The sequence below is a fragment of the Athene noctua genome, chromosome Z (genome assembly GCF_965140245.1).
Source record: "Athene noctua chromosome Z, bAthNoc1.hap1.1, whole genome shotgun sequence".
NCBI classification, from domain to species: domain Eukaryota; kingdom Metazoa; phylum Chordata; class Aves; order Strigiformes; family Strigidae; genus Athene; species Athene noctua.
In genome coordinates this window covers 66,258,308-66,273,768 of record NC_134077.1, presented here as the reverse complement: position 1 = coordinate 66,273,768, position 15,461 = coordinate 66,258,308, and the positions used below count along the sequence as shown (strand labels likewise).

Sequence of the window (15,461 nt, the reverse complement as noted above, 5' to 3'; positions counted from 1 at the left end):
GAAGTAGGTATATGTGAACTTTTCTGAAATTACGTAATAAAAACCTTAAAGTTCCTCATTCTTCTTTTCTCTCATCTCTGTAATATTGTTGTTCTAATGTTTCATGGTCAATTGCTATTTAAAAGAAGGGAGGCAACAGATCTTCCTACTATTGCAATTATTGAACTGTCTGTTTCTAAACAGTAATACAGAAAAGCACAAACATAAAATAAAATTTAAAATTTTAAAACCTCATAAATTTCAAGGCAATCTTAAGCACATTCTAAGTAATGGAGACTGTTTAGTGTCTTGTAATAGTTTCTGAATATTTCTAAAATTTAGGCCCAGCAACTTTAAAAGCATACTTTATCTATCAGACATCTTAAAAAAATTATGGAGTAATAGAAAGAACCTATAAAAACAAAAAGAGAAATTCTAACCTTCTGGTCTCTCAGCTCAGAGCGGATTATGATGCCAAGCAGACCCATTGAAATGAGTGGGGTGGAGTACTCAATGGCATTCACAACAGCTTCAGAGAAAAAGGGAAAAAAAAAAGGGGGGGGGTTGCACACCATTAATCTGGTGGCAGAACACATAGCATTGAGAAAAATAACCCACCCACACTCTGTCGGTCAGTGCAGCTTGTCAGGGGTTAACCGAATGCATTTCAACATCCAGCATGTGCCAGTAGTTTTTCTGCTTGCCATTTCATGAGGCCCTTGCTCCACTTAGTTGCCTTCCCATTCTTTCACTTGTGGGTGGATGTGGGCATTTCAACCACTTCATTTCAAATTTGCGTCCTCACTTGACCCATGCATGTGTCTTCCCCAAAGCATCACTTGCCACAACCCATGGTCAAAAGACTGGAGAGCTTTTGTCCCACGGAGCCCCAAGTGTTCTCACAATATTTATGATGGAAACAAACTATCCAAACTATCTCCAACACTGATCTAGTTAAAACACAGTCCTGTTAAGCAGAGACTTAAAAGTAGCCATCCTAAAGTCCTGTAAATTCAACAGACTATTGTTGCTTTAAGGTATTTGCTTCAGTGCTCAGCTGAATAGGAGAGTCAGAGCTGTGGCTCTAGTTTTTCAAGGCTAAGAAAACCATCTACTCTAAGTTTTAAGCAAAAGTATACAAATACTCAGAAGTCAAAACACCCCTTTCCTTTATATGTTAGATGCACTGTATTTTTTCTTTGTATGAGAGAAAAGGAAATAGAGCTGATTGCTGACAGTCCCTAGCATGTACAACGGTGTTGCTTTTCTTTCACAGGCAATGTCAGAGACTAAATGGACTCTATCAGCAAACTGATTAGGACCTGACCTGATTTGCCTTAAGTAGCAAACTTGATTTTAATGAAGTAACTCTCACTTCACTGAAAAAAATTTTTTTAAATTACTCGGTTTTCCTTCAATTCATACTTTGCTCTCCATTGTTGACTTTGGTTCTGTTCCCTTGAAATCTTGGTTCCAATATCAAATCACTTGAAGAACAATTAGTAAAGCCTGCCATAAAAATACAGTATTAAGCACTATGCTTCCTATAGAAGTATTTTTTGTGAATGTTTATAAGCAGAGTTTTCAGTTCAGCTAACATCACATCATTTTGTGGAATATATGTCACCTTTCTGAGGTAAATATAAAAAAATTCTAAAGTGGTCTTCAAACACAAAAATGAAATTAAAAGAAAAACAAAATAGACTAACTCAAGTGAGAAATTCAAACCTCACATTTGCCTTGGTCCCATTTGTTCACCAGGCTTATGCACCACTGTTCTTAAGATGTTATTATTTTTCAGTCCAATTTCAGTCTTTTTTTTTTCTGAGCGCAACCTCGAAAAATGCTTCCTTTTTTCACCAAGCCATATTCATATTATTGAGAGCTGATAAACATTCCTACAGTATCTCTTGCCAACCTTCACTGTTTTTTTTAAGGCTTTCTGTAAAATTATCAAGTCAGAATTAGTCAAAATATGCATTAAGATCAAACAAATTTACAAGCAACTGCTGTCACAATATAATCTGCAGGAAAATCTCTTGCATTGGAGTCATCTCAGCAGAAAACTAGATTTTCCACATTCATTTCCATGGAATTACTTTTGGATCTATCCCTTACTCACAAATATTTTAAGTTGTATTTAAATGACAGACCAAACTGCGTTGTCTGATGTACATGGTCTGTCTGTATGTCTATCTATAGATATATAAACATAGATATATGTATATATATATCACCTTAAAAATATGTTCAGATGAGTATCCAAGAGATCTTTTTAATATAATGATACTTAAATAGTCATGTAGAATCTTGGTGATGCCCAAGATCCAGGTACTTTCAGGAACTCACACTCCATGTGAATAAGAAAAGCAGGAGGGAAAGATACAGTGGAGTGAGAGATACAGTGAAGTGTAATAGCTCAAAGCAGTAAAAGATCCATCCAGTCTCATTTTTAAGTATTGTTAAGCTGTCATGACCATTTTCAGAAATAGCTGTACTGAAAAAAATTAATGAGTTTTCCACTCAAAACTTGCATCTGCCCTAAGACGCAGGCAGCCTTGCAGGTCCCATGTGTATACTTCAGATACAAACACGCCCCTTCATGGCACACTCCAATTTAAGAAGATGACACAAACACTCAGAGTCTCTCATTGTCCTTACTTGGTGTGTATAGTCTAAGGGAATAAAAAATCTTTGTCTGAAGTTGTGTGAACATATCACAGACTGTCTTCCAATGAATTATTTTCTGCTTGAGAAAAATTGTGCCCTTTGATTTGCACATTCTCCCCAACATCTGCCTTTATTATAAAAATCTGTGGGCTTATCTAGCCCTTTCTTTCCACACATTAAAATCTTTGATTTTCTGATGCTTACATCACATACATCCTCCAGTGCATTCTTCCACTGAAGTCACTTGCTGGCACTAGCATCTCCTGGCAAATACCAAAAAGCCAGTAGGCGCTTCTTTTCTGTATTCTCTGCAGAGCACTGTAAGTGGGAGAGTCTGTACTGCCACACTCCATGTGGATATAAACTCCCCTTTACAGTGTTTACTGTTAGTGGCATCCTGCATTACTGAAAGCAAAAATGAAACTGACAGATTTCTTCCTCATACAATACTCTCAGTGAGTTTTTGAAAGCTGTATACATGAATCATACAGAGAGGAGATGAAACCACTCAAGCAGAGCCCTTTTCCATCTAACAAGGACATACAGAATTGTGCCTTGCCAGCTGAAGGTCTTAGGAGAAGTACCGATTTAGGAAAGTGCAGCGTAACAGTCTATTCAACTCATTTTGGAAGAAGACTGAGACAGACTGTGACTATGCCCACTTCCACAATGATAAGCCACTTACAGGATTATTTCAGAGAATCTAAAATCACAGTATCTGATCCACAAAGGCTTTTCTGTGAGGTTATTCTCAATATTCTCAGTGATTTGATATGACTTTACAGGGTTTACCTTTGTTTGAAAGTCCAAGGCTGTCATCACACAAAGCAGAACTCAGAAGCAGAGGAACACAGGAGACACCAAGATGAGCATGTATGCTCAATACCCATAAATATCAATGGCACTCTCTTCACAGTGCTGAAGTGTAGAAGTAGTCCTCATCTGTCCATTTAACATAAAAAATAAAGGATGTATGAAACTCAACAACTGTGTATACAAGAATACACAAGAAATTTAAGAGCGAGGAACTCAGATCAGGTGTTTCTGAGAGTTGGCCATCATCTGTTCAATACACCCATTCGGTTACAGGTAGTAAGAAACATCTTTTTACTCCTTACAGAAATATTTATATTCCAACAATCAATTTTTTCTCTAAGTACTGCAGGTTTTTGCCTTATATCTTGTCTGTGGTACTTGATATCATGACTTTTGATTTTTTTAAGTATTCTTATGCACCTACGCACCAAAGGTTTCTATTGTTCTCCAAAACAAATTCCCAGATATGTCAATAGTAGTTTAAATTTAAGAAAGGAGAACAGAGTAGTGTTAGTATGTATAAGCAGGTACTAACCAAATGAAACAGGTCATTTCATAAAACTACAAGAATAGAAAGGGTTAAAAAAATTTATTTTCACTAACAAGTCTAGAGTGTAGTGAAAGTTCTGGTAGATACTCTCTCAGAGGTAGGCTTTCATGGCCTGACTACTGGTGTGTGTTACCAGTTATGAGCAAGTGGGTGTGTGGTACCTAGTTGCTGGCTGCTGTTAAACCACAATAGTCCTTTTTTTGATGCCCATTGTGGGACTTGAATGGTTCAAGATAACAACAGATTTGATTGGAATGTGCTAGATCGAATTTATAGCTGTTATTCCTGTTTAGGTATTAATTGGCAGGCTTCTGCACTTGCCATGGGGCTTGCTTGCCTTACTCATATTAGAGCCTCGTGCTTGTTAGTGGCTGCTTTTTGCTTTCACTGATTGTTGTGCTGATGTAGTGCTGATCATCTTACTCTGCTGTGCCTGGGAACATTCTGGTAACAGCAATGGTGAGGCACCTGGGTTGGCAGACGGCTGGAGCATCGCCGCTGATTCTGTGCTGCTGTACTGGACAGGTTGGAACTCCAGTGTGAACTCAAGTCAAAGGGCCTGTAGCCTCTGGATGAGTCCACACAGGACCAGGACACCCCAAAGCATCTGTGGCTGTGAATAAGACCACACCAGAGCAGATACATCTTGAAGAGTCTGTGGCTGTGGCTATGTCTGTGCCACAGCAGGTATACCTCTGAAGGGACTGCAAGCCCAAGAGTAAGTCCGTGATAGAGAAGGTACACCTCAAAGCATCTGTGGCTACGGATAAGTCCATGCGGCAGCATGTACACCTTGAAGTATCAGTGGCTGTGCACGAGGTCATGCTGGAGCACCTGAAAGTGTGTGGCCATGGATAAACCCACAACAGAACAGGTATACCCTGGAGAGACTGCAGCCAGGGTCAAGGGCCACACTGGAGCAGGTATATCTCTGAAAACATTGTGGCCTATGGATTAGGCCAGGCTGAAACAGGTGCACCTCAAAGAGACTGTGGCTTATAGAAAAGGCTCCACTTGGAGCAGGTGCACCTCTAAGGGACTGCAGGCTGTGGATAAGTCCAAGCTGGAGTTTAGGCAAGGGGAGGAGTTCACTGCACTGTTAAACTCAATGGTCTGGTCTAAAAGGACCAAGGGTCAAGACTGTAATGGAAATACCTTTAAATTGTTGTAACCCATGATTTGAGTTGCATGTTATGGAAATTACTATAGCAGGAACCACCTGAACCAGTGGAGAATGAGCCTTACAAGAAGCAGTGCAAGTGCAGCAGTGACCCGCCCTGAGATCTCTTTGGTGCCTGATAACTTCACACAACACACCAACTCTCCTGTTCTGAGGGACCACCATAATGGATGGAGCCCAAGGTTATGGACTAAATTATGCCTATTGATATTTTGTGAACATTTGTGGATGTTTATGGACATTTTACAGACACTTTACAGGGGTGTCCCATAGACTAAGGGAATAATAGCTTTGTGTATGTATCAGGAGAGCGGTGGTGATTAACTGGGATGCATTTGAAGTGTGGGACCTCAGCATGATATAAATAAGGGACAGATATTGTCCTGGTTTCAGCTGGGATAGAGCTAATTTTCTTCCTAGTAGCTGGTACAGTGATGTGTTTTGGATTTAGTGTGAGAATAATGTTGCTAACACACTGATATTTTAGATGTTGCTAAGTAGTGCTTATCCTAAATTGAGGATTTTTTCAGTTTTCCATGCTTTCCCAGCAAGGAGGTGCACAAGAAGCTGGAAGAGACCATGGCCAGGACAGGTGACCCAAACTAGACAAAGGGATATCCCATACCATAGAATGTCATGTTCAGCACATAAACTCTGGGAAGCTGGCCAAAAGGGGCTGATCAGTCCTCTGGGACTTGCTGGGCATTGGTAGGTGGGTGGTGACCAATTGCATTGTACATCGCTTGTCTTTCTTGGGTTTTATTTCTCTCTCTTTTTGTAGGTACACCTTTTCATTACTTATATTAAATTATATTAATTTCCATTATTAAACTGTTCTTAACCCATGAGTTTTACTTTTTTTTTTTTTTTTTTATTCACCTCCCCATCCCACCAGGGAGGGGAGGGAGGAGTGAGTGAGAAGCTGGGCAGTACTTAGTTGTCAGCTGGGGTTAAATCATGACACTTTTGTACCTTGATTACTTTACTCCTGTGTGTGTTATCATTTAGTAGCTGCCTAAAATCAATACTAAAAAATAGTCCCCAAGCTTTAAGACATTTAGAGGCTGTTGCACATTTGCAGCCAAAAGCTGATTCCAGCTGATTTCCACACTATGCTGCTCAAGAGTATTTTTAGAGTCATCATTGTCCCTAGATATGGCCATTTTCTGTTGTTATTTTGAATATACATGGTGATCTCAGCTCTTGGCTCAAAGATTTCTGCATTTTGTAAGCTCCTACACAAAGGCTTTTGTCCTTTAAAACAGATGCCCAAGGGACTGTGTCATTGTCTCAGTAGGCTGGGTTAGAGAAAGCCAGATGCTTGCAGAGACTGATGTCCTGTTGATAAGTGTGAAAGCTGTGTCCCTGCTCTTCTGGACGACTCTGGGGAGTGTCTCCTGGCGAGCCTGGGTGGTGAGTTCACACACAGGCTGTCTCCACGGACAAGAACGAGTCAAGCAGGTTCCTCATCAAGGGCTGCTTTCATGCATGCCCTTTACCATCCAACGATCCCACATACTACAAACTAGAGCAAATCTTATGAATAAGTAGTAATCTGGGCAAATTACACCTCTAACTCTCTCAATTTTTAACAAAGGAGAAACTATTCGTCTGCTTTGGATAAACACACCACATCTAGACCAGGTAGATGGATACTGTCTGGACAGAGAAGGGTCAAACACTGACAGACCCTGGACTAGAAAGTCTTTTTGTACAGCCAAAAGAGAGAGTTCCTCTGGAGACGATTCAGTATCACATTACTGCTGTTATCATAGAGTGGTCACTTGCATCTGGTGACATTTATTGAACCCCTTACAGTATAACGGTCTAAGACAAAAGAATATTTATCTTCAGGATTGCGAGGAAAGATGGTCATAAACAGTTTTGAGAACTGACAGACAGTGACAGAGCACTCACACCATTTCTCCCTCCTCCCATCACCTCATAGTGTATATTAGGTGACAAATCTGGTCTCCCAGTGAGTTTTCACCTACATCTCCAGTCTTACCAGAATAAGGCTGGATCATTCTCTTTCAAGACTTTTTCACATGAGTAATATCAGTGTTGCCAGCAGGACCATTAATACAGATGAGCATTACTCACACATACAAGATGTACTGGATTACATTCAGACATGACAATACCATGGAAACACCAGTCTGGATTTGCCCAGATAAACACACTAAGGAAGCAGTAGTTATACAGCTGGCAGAAAAATAAGAAACAAAACAGAGAAACCAAAAATACCACTCCATATTAGGTAGTGATGGTAGGACGTTCCATACCTGCTATTTCATAATCCACCCGCACCATCTTGCAAATATTTGTCACCCTTCTCAAAGCAAATACACACTCTTAGGACATAATAAACAGTTACCACTGCTCAACTGTGCCTATGTGTAGGCACAGTTTTTAGAAGCCCTAACAAAAACTGAGCACCATGGTCACCACTGGTTAATTTTACATAACAGCTTGTCTCTCTCCTCACAATGAAGAAAGCCTCAATTTATACTCTATTTGTGGGATCCATGAGAACTCAGAACTGTTTTTTTTCCTGTAAAATGTTGATGCTTTCCTTCTACTTCAAATACACTTTACCCCAAGTAAGTTATTAAGCATGAATATATAATATGAACACAGTTAAATAGCATTATATCAGAAATCTTCAAAGTTTTGAAGGGTGACATCATCAGATATAGGTCAAACACAAGGTACCTTTTATTTCTTACATTATTCCTTCTGTTTCTTAGCAAAAGTTATCATCTGCCAACATCTAAACTCTGGAAGTGCTTGCAGGAGTTCTCTAGCCAGCATCCATTCATAGTCACCAGGGGGTAGTGAAGAATATCATCACTGCTGATAACAGCGTCATCATTATATCCAGTACTGGAGAATAGTACTTGTTTCAACTACCATGTGAAATGATCAGGCATGCCATGATTTCTATCATGGTGCAGTCTGGTAATTATGCAATTTTATTCAATTATCATAAGTCAGGTCATAACTTAGAAACTGAGGAGAAAAATGGCTTAAAACACTTTTGTCTAAATGCAATTGCAGCTCAAGACAAGGAGTTTCAAGTTTTTCCTGGTTTACATAAGGAAGTTCTCACACTAGGGAAGGCAAACATTTGTAGCTTGCCAGAATCAACATCACCTGGTTGTTATCAGTGAAATTAAAAGTTAAGCATGTGCACTGTTTTCTGCTACCAGTTTTTCAGGCCAGGTGCAGGTTCAGGAAGACAACACTGCAGTGTGTCATATTTGGACATTTTCCCAAGGAACAAGAAAGGCCAGAAAAAGACATCTCTCAGGACATGCCAAGTGAGTGGAATATAAATACATCCTTCCAGCACAAGATTATCAGAAGCCAAACAGCAGGGAAGGGCAAAGAAGCAGTAAATTCTGTATCAACATTGGGAAGAAACTGAACTCACTTTCTTTTCTGAGATCTCTTATCATCTGACTTCTGAATTCTAGTATTACATTTATGCAAATCATCTGTAGAAACAGGAAGTATAAGAGAAATGTCCATCAGACAGAAAGGCACAACTCAAATCCATCCTGGCTGTAATCTGCAGTGACAGCTTTCTACGATGGATTTACAATAAATCATTGTTGGTTCTAATTTAGTAGTATATTTACAACTCCAGCTGTTTAATATTCCTTGTAGGAGTATAGATACATTTAAAAAAAAAAAAAAAAAAAAAGTATTCCTGAGACATGCTGGGGCAGATTGTCTAGTCAATACAGCTACAGTAAATTATATTTAGACAGATTTATTTGTTTATGCCTATGCTGTAATATACCAGCTTTTTTATCACAGGTATTGTGGTCACTACATTTTTATATTTTAACAAATGTCTAAAAATCTGATATGTCAATGCATAGGGTTCAGCTGAAAATATTCCACACAAATTAAAAAATCAAGTGAACAGAAATGTATCATGTGTTGCAACTTCATTTTAAGCAAACAAATCAATGATGTTCAGTCTGTAACCTCAGCATGAAAGGTAATTTATGTAGAATAACAATTTTTTCTGAAAGTTTTCTGGAAGTTCAACTGATGCTCTCAATGGGGATCATTAGCATTGTTTTAATGGGAGGGATAGCATAACAAAATATGTTTGCTTCAATTAGTTGTAAATCAAGATAATGGAGCACGATTAGTATGCCTAGACACAAGGAAGACCCTAAAATAACTTTGAGAAGGGAACATGTTCAGTTAAATAGAAGCTACATTGAAATAAATATTTCATAGCGCTGATACAAAGAGGTGTTTATAACCTTCCATAAATAATTTGTCAAATATAATTTATGGGGTGGCCTTAAACTAAAGTACAACAGCCACCAGTAACATGTTTGATTCTTTAAATGGGGCTTGTTTGGTGTGAAAGACAACTTTTCTTCTTTGTTGGCTTTGGCACTTACTTTAAAAATCCTCCTTTCAAAATCCTTCAAGTGCAGTACCTGCAGGAAATAAATTAAGTTCTTAGAACAGCACTGTCTTTGTATTGCATATGCACATTCACATGCAGATATTAGCATGTTACACAGGTGATCAAACCATTTGACAGTAAAGCCTGGAAAGAGTACTTCCACCAGGCTGTGAATACCTATAAACTGGCAGACCCCAGCAACAGATTTATTGGCCCAATTCCCTAGGAGGAGAGGAAAACGTTTATTTGGTCTGAACTTTGATATGTGACTGAGCTAAAAAGGAAGATGCCATTTCTTAACAGATACAAGTTACCAGAAAATTTAAAAGCAAATGAGAACTTTTTATTTCCTGAAAAAAATCCACAACCCTAAACAAAAGAAAAATATCCATGATACATCTCTCAGAAGTAATTTGTTTCTTTAAGAATGAAGCACAACATGAACAATTAGTTCAGAGAGAGCAAATACATAGGTATATATAGGCATTTGTATATATGTATGCATATGAAACAGGCATAGATCAACATTTTATGTGCTTTTCATTACTCAGAAATGTCTGGCGGACCTGAGCTGCAGTTGACATTGAACTGAAGGTTGGTGAGAATTTACTAGTGATTCGACAGATGATCCATGTTGTTGACATGAAAGAAAAAAGGGAGTTTATGTAACAGAATTTTGCAAGACTATGTAGAGAGTGAAATAATACAAATACAAAAGGCAAACCTTGTTGATTCTTGAAAAATGTATGCAACCTACACTAAAATGAACAATCACCATGGCAATTAACCTACCACAATAGTATGAACAAGCATTGAGTAATGCATGCTGTAGGACAATGCCAAAAGTCTTGAAGAAAAGCAATGCCATTGAAATCGTTACCTAGTAAAAATCACTTCTGAGAATTTCAGCAGTGCTTTAACGCTAAATACCTCTCTGTTCCCTGGGGAAGAAAAGCCATGTATATAGGAGAGCCTGGAGGGAAAACTTTCCGAGTAGTCCCATCTGTCACCTATTAGTTACAGAGGCTGTGTTTTGAGAGTGTAAGCATGACACTGAACACAACATGATCTGAGTCATAGCCATCATTGGAACTGTGTTCAGCGATATATCATGTCAATCAGAATTTTGTTTTCACAAAGTGGTGGGAAAAAGCTTCATAGAATGTCCAGGCCATTCAAGTTAGATTGCAAGATCTGGAGCTGAACGTTTACACGAATTTACTATAGATCCAAATTAAAAGCTGTCTCAGTGAGTTGGTCTTTAACTTTCAGAATCTGAACTCAAAACCAATAGCTCTTATTTTCTTCCTCCTCAGCCTGTAAGAATGAAAAAGAAAATGTTAGGCATACAGTACTATGAACAGGTCACAATGAATTCCAGGAAGGGCCATACCAGAATTAATCTATGATTTTATACTTACTAAATCCAAGCATGAAACCTTTCTTGGCGCAACGGCCTGAACTCTTGAGTTTGTGTGCATGTAATATATTTGTCACAGTTAACAAATGCATGATTAGACAACTGTTACAAATTAAGTGATGTAAAAAAATCAAGCAGCACAAAAAGAAAATAAATGTTATTATTTATAACTGTAAATCACCGGGTTTCAAAAATATCAGGAGGGACTGCTGAAATCACATCAGATGTTTTGAATACATGAAGCTGGGCAAGGCTTGGTTAATAATTGAAAAAGTACTAACAAGGAGGAGAAAAGGAGATAAATCTGAAGAATTAAATAACCAAAAAAGATAAAAAGAAGAAAAAAAAAAAAAAAAAAGGAGCCTATTTCTATTGAACAATTTTTAAGTATAAGCTGCAGTTATTGCTATTTGACTCATTACAAAAATCTGCCTATTAACATAGTCAGAGGTAACAACTCCTAACATATATACACTGACCCAATATGTCTGCTGTCATTTCCACCCCGGAGACATGTATTACCAGCTTGCTTCAAGCAATGTGTTTTCAGCAGTCATTCAGTTCAGACATTCAGTGCATTCAAGTCCAGCAAAATTTTGCAGATAAGTAACAATTCCTAAAAAAATAAAATATTTATTTCATTTGATATTTATCTTTTAAACAACCTTCTTCTGGGTGAATCTGGTTTGGCCCCCTTCACTGTATGGAGAGACCCTTTAGGCAAGACAAACACAACTAAAAAAGACGAAACAGCTCTTTCTCAGTTGACACACACAAGAGAGGTAGAATTCACATCATCTTGACACCCTAATAAGGCATTCAAATACGCTTTGCTGATGAGGTAAACGTCAGTGAACTGGGTAAAAAGAGCCAGTTCCTGGAGCTCCCCAGGCCAGATCTCAGTGCTGTCGAGCTGCCCTCTCCCATCAGGTACATCCACAGTGGTGGCCTAGTGACACAAGGAAATCCTTAGATTAACCTCTCTGCTTTATCTATTTAGACTTTGCAGTTCTCATGTAGTGTTTTCCCTCTTGAAGCCTCGCACACCTGATGATCTTGTCCCAACCACACTCCCTCCTCTGTCTTTAATGTTATCATCATTATCTCTCTACAGTCGTCTTTTCTGCTTGCCTTCACATGCTCTCAGTGCTCTCAGTCTCAGAGAGAGTTGTGCAGCTGGGTGGGATCAGAGCTGGATCCTTTTCTACTAGGGATCCCATCCAGAGCAGGCACCTATTCCCAGAACACAGCACACTTCTTACAAGTGTCAGTGGTTGTGCATCCAGATGTGTGCTTTGAGAAATCATACCTGCAATTTTCTTCACTAGCTCAGGGGAAGACAAAAACTTGGGAGCAACAGGAGAATCCCTTTGTAAGAGAATACAGAGTGACAGAAACCAGGCTGGACTGCACAATGTTCTTACCGAGACAAGAAGATAATCCCAGTGCCTGTATTCAGGTTTTAGGAACCGCAAAATGAATACCCCGGGGGGAAAAAAAAAAAAATAAAAAAAATTTTGGCATATACAATGTTATTATTTACTTTACCTGGCAACCAAGACTGTATTAAAAATTCAGATGAGCTGTCTGGTTTAGAGAGTTCAAATCTGTAGGAACAATACACAGTTAAAATGATTAGAGGTAGGAGTGACTAGTTTTCTACTGACTCATTTGACCCTCTCAACTTCCTGATTTTATTTTTTTGTTGTTTTTTAATGCCCACACTGTCCCTTTTTAATGCATTTTGTGTTCTATTCTATAAGGCAGCTCACATGAAACTTAAATAATCCAAAAGGAGAGAAGAAAATCAATTACCTGCTAAATTTAAGATATAAGAGTAACAAACACAACAAGGCATACCAAAGTAAACCTAAATGTGTGAAGAGTTCAGTGAAGCTAAAGTGCTTCTATGAGTTGGTGACAAATTTCCAGAATCTCAGGAGCTTATTTAGGCATCTTATTACCCTGAAATTAATGGGAAATCAGATCCTAAAAAGTGCCCATCTCTAAATTCTATACAAGGAAAGCAGGTTGGACATAGACAGCTACCTAAAATTGGTGTAATGTAGAAAATGGGCCCACTATTCAGTATGATCCTAGGTGGCAGCTGCTATGTTTTGGCTAGTGATCCCTGTGCTCTTTCAGTATTAACTAGGAAGACTTGCATAAACACAGATTCAAAACCTACACACCAAAACCATCAAACTGGGTGCATGTACAGACTGCCTCTGAAATCAGGACACAGTTTCCTTTCTCTGCCAGCGCTGCTGCTCTGAAATGTAGTTAGAAACAGATAGCTACATTCACAAGTCAACATTCAGGATGATTTCTGCCTCTAAGGAAATGAGTAGCAAATATTGATAGTTCCATTTTCACACAACTTCTACATTCTTAAGTGGAAGGCACAGCAAAGCCTTCTTGGACAAAACAACCTCAGAAAATGAATTTTCTTGGGCTGAATTGTCTCTTCCACCTCAGTAGAGATCTCAGAAAAAGTACCTTAAATAACACTGACCAGTTGTGTTTAAGCAGCTCAGTTCCACCTGTATCTTTTTATCACTGATTTTCTGCAGGCAAGCATATTTTTCCATGGTTCAGAGGAAGGCAACTGCTTTAGTTTGGGCTCAAGATAGAAATTTCCAAAGCACTAAGACCTTCAACTGAGAAAAGGAAAACAAACTCAGGACAGGACAAAAAGCTGTGCTCAATTTTATGAGAGTGAGAGAGAGAAAAGATTTTTTATTACCCTTTTCAAAAGCACAGCACTGTAGCTAAGCATTAAATAACAGTTCAATAGGTTTTCATCAATGCAGCAAATGAATTATCTGGGAAAAGTTACATAACTTCTAACAAACTATGTCAGAGATCAAGATAATTTTATACATGATCTGTAAGACTCTCCCCTGCATGAAATAATTTCTTGGATAGAAAAAACATGATCTTTACAGTGGTGGACACAAATGACCTATTATTTTAGTATAAATTAAGATTCCTTCATACAGAAATGAATAAGGAAATTCATTATATAATCGTATTGGTTATTCTACTTCTCTGCAACAGGCATATCCATAATTCCATCATGAACAACCAAAGTGCATATTTATTTCAGGAGCCAATTTAAAAGAGATTCTCTTTGTTATTTTGTTGAAACAAAATACCATGGTCCTATCCCAATCTGTTTCACTGTCTTGTCTTTTCTCTTTTTCCTGGAATGTGTAATTACCACCCTTTTAACAGAAGACATACCAGGGCACAGTTAATCAAACCCACTTGTTAAGATCTAGTTAGCAGCCAAAGATCTGGATATGAATATAGGACTGAATATCATGTCCTTGCAACAGCAGGTGTGCATTTCAGTTATTAACCCATCACAGATACTGCATTAAATAGATCTTTACTGTTCTCAGCAACCGTAACTAAGTCAGCATCACATGGCAATTGTGAATGCAACTTATCTGAGGACTGCTGTTTACCTGGCTCTATGTATTACCTTTTCAGAGTGGATCGAGGAACCATTCTGGCACAACTTTCTATTTCTTTGGAATGTCTCAGCTGAAGAGGTTTTATTTTCCTCCTGCTAAGATCCTGCAGTTTCTGACACAAGCAATAGACTTCCCAGGTGAAATAATCCCTCTCTTAAAACCAGCCAGACAGTTGCAATCAGTGTGGTCAGGATTTATTCTGCTGACTCTGAAACTTCCCATTCAAATGTGTGCACAGTAATAGATGCTGTTGCATATCCCAGAACTGCAGGACCTAGAACAGGGGTTTTTTCAGTCTTTCAGAAGGCCCTTGCCAGGTTTGGGGCATCTCTGCAGGCTGCATGAGTAATACTAGTTTAAGCCTAGAGCTGTGAGCCGACAGGAAAAAATGTTCAGCTACACATTTCAGATGATGTCCTGATTGTCATTTCCCAACACCTCCCTCCCAACCCTGAGGTCCTGGCAGACTGGAGCTGTCCCTTGGCTTTACAGTTTGGCCACACTGGTAAAAGGGTACATCTGAAAAATTCCCAAATAGAAAGATTAGACCTCCCACCACTGCTCAAATTTTTGTGTTTCCTTGAAGCACAAGGCCATAGGACTCAAGATCAAAACCAGTTACAACGGAATTTTTATCCCATATCTGTAATCCATTTTCTATGCCTGTCGTATCAAAACCAAATCCCATCTCAGTTTGTTAGCTGTCCGAAAGTCTTTGAGGACCCCAGGTATAACCATCAATTTTTAAATTGTTCTTCAACTTTCCTTGAATATTTTGAAATTTTTCTTGTGATAATGTTTTCAAGACCAAATACAACTTCCCTCATCAACTTTTTATCGATTCACTATGTTGTTACAAACCTTTATATTCTCCCACTTGAACACTTTTATTGAATCACATTGGCTTTGGTATTACAGCCTTTCCA

General features: G+C 38.6%; 1 long non-coding RNA gene across 1 annotated transcript; it reads right to left on the bottom strand.

The window, feature by feature from the left end:
* Positions 1 to 10,007: 10,007 nt before the first annotated feature.
* LOC141973420 (uncharacterized) lies at positions 10,008 to 14,293 on the bottom strand. The gene is made up of 3 exons (XR_012635519.1): positions 12,602 to 14,293; positions 11,533 to 11,669; positions 10,008 to 10,950 (listed from the first exon to the last, which is right to left on the bottom strand). It is a non-coding gene; the product is annotated as an uncharacterized LOC141973420 (long non-coding RNA).
* Positions 14,294 to 15,461: the final 1,168 nt, after the last annotated feature.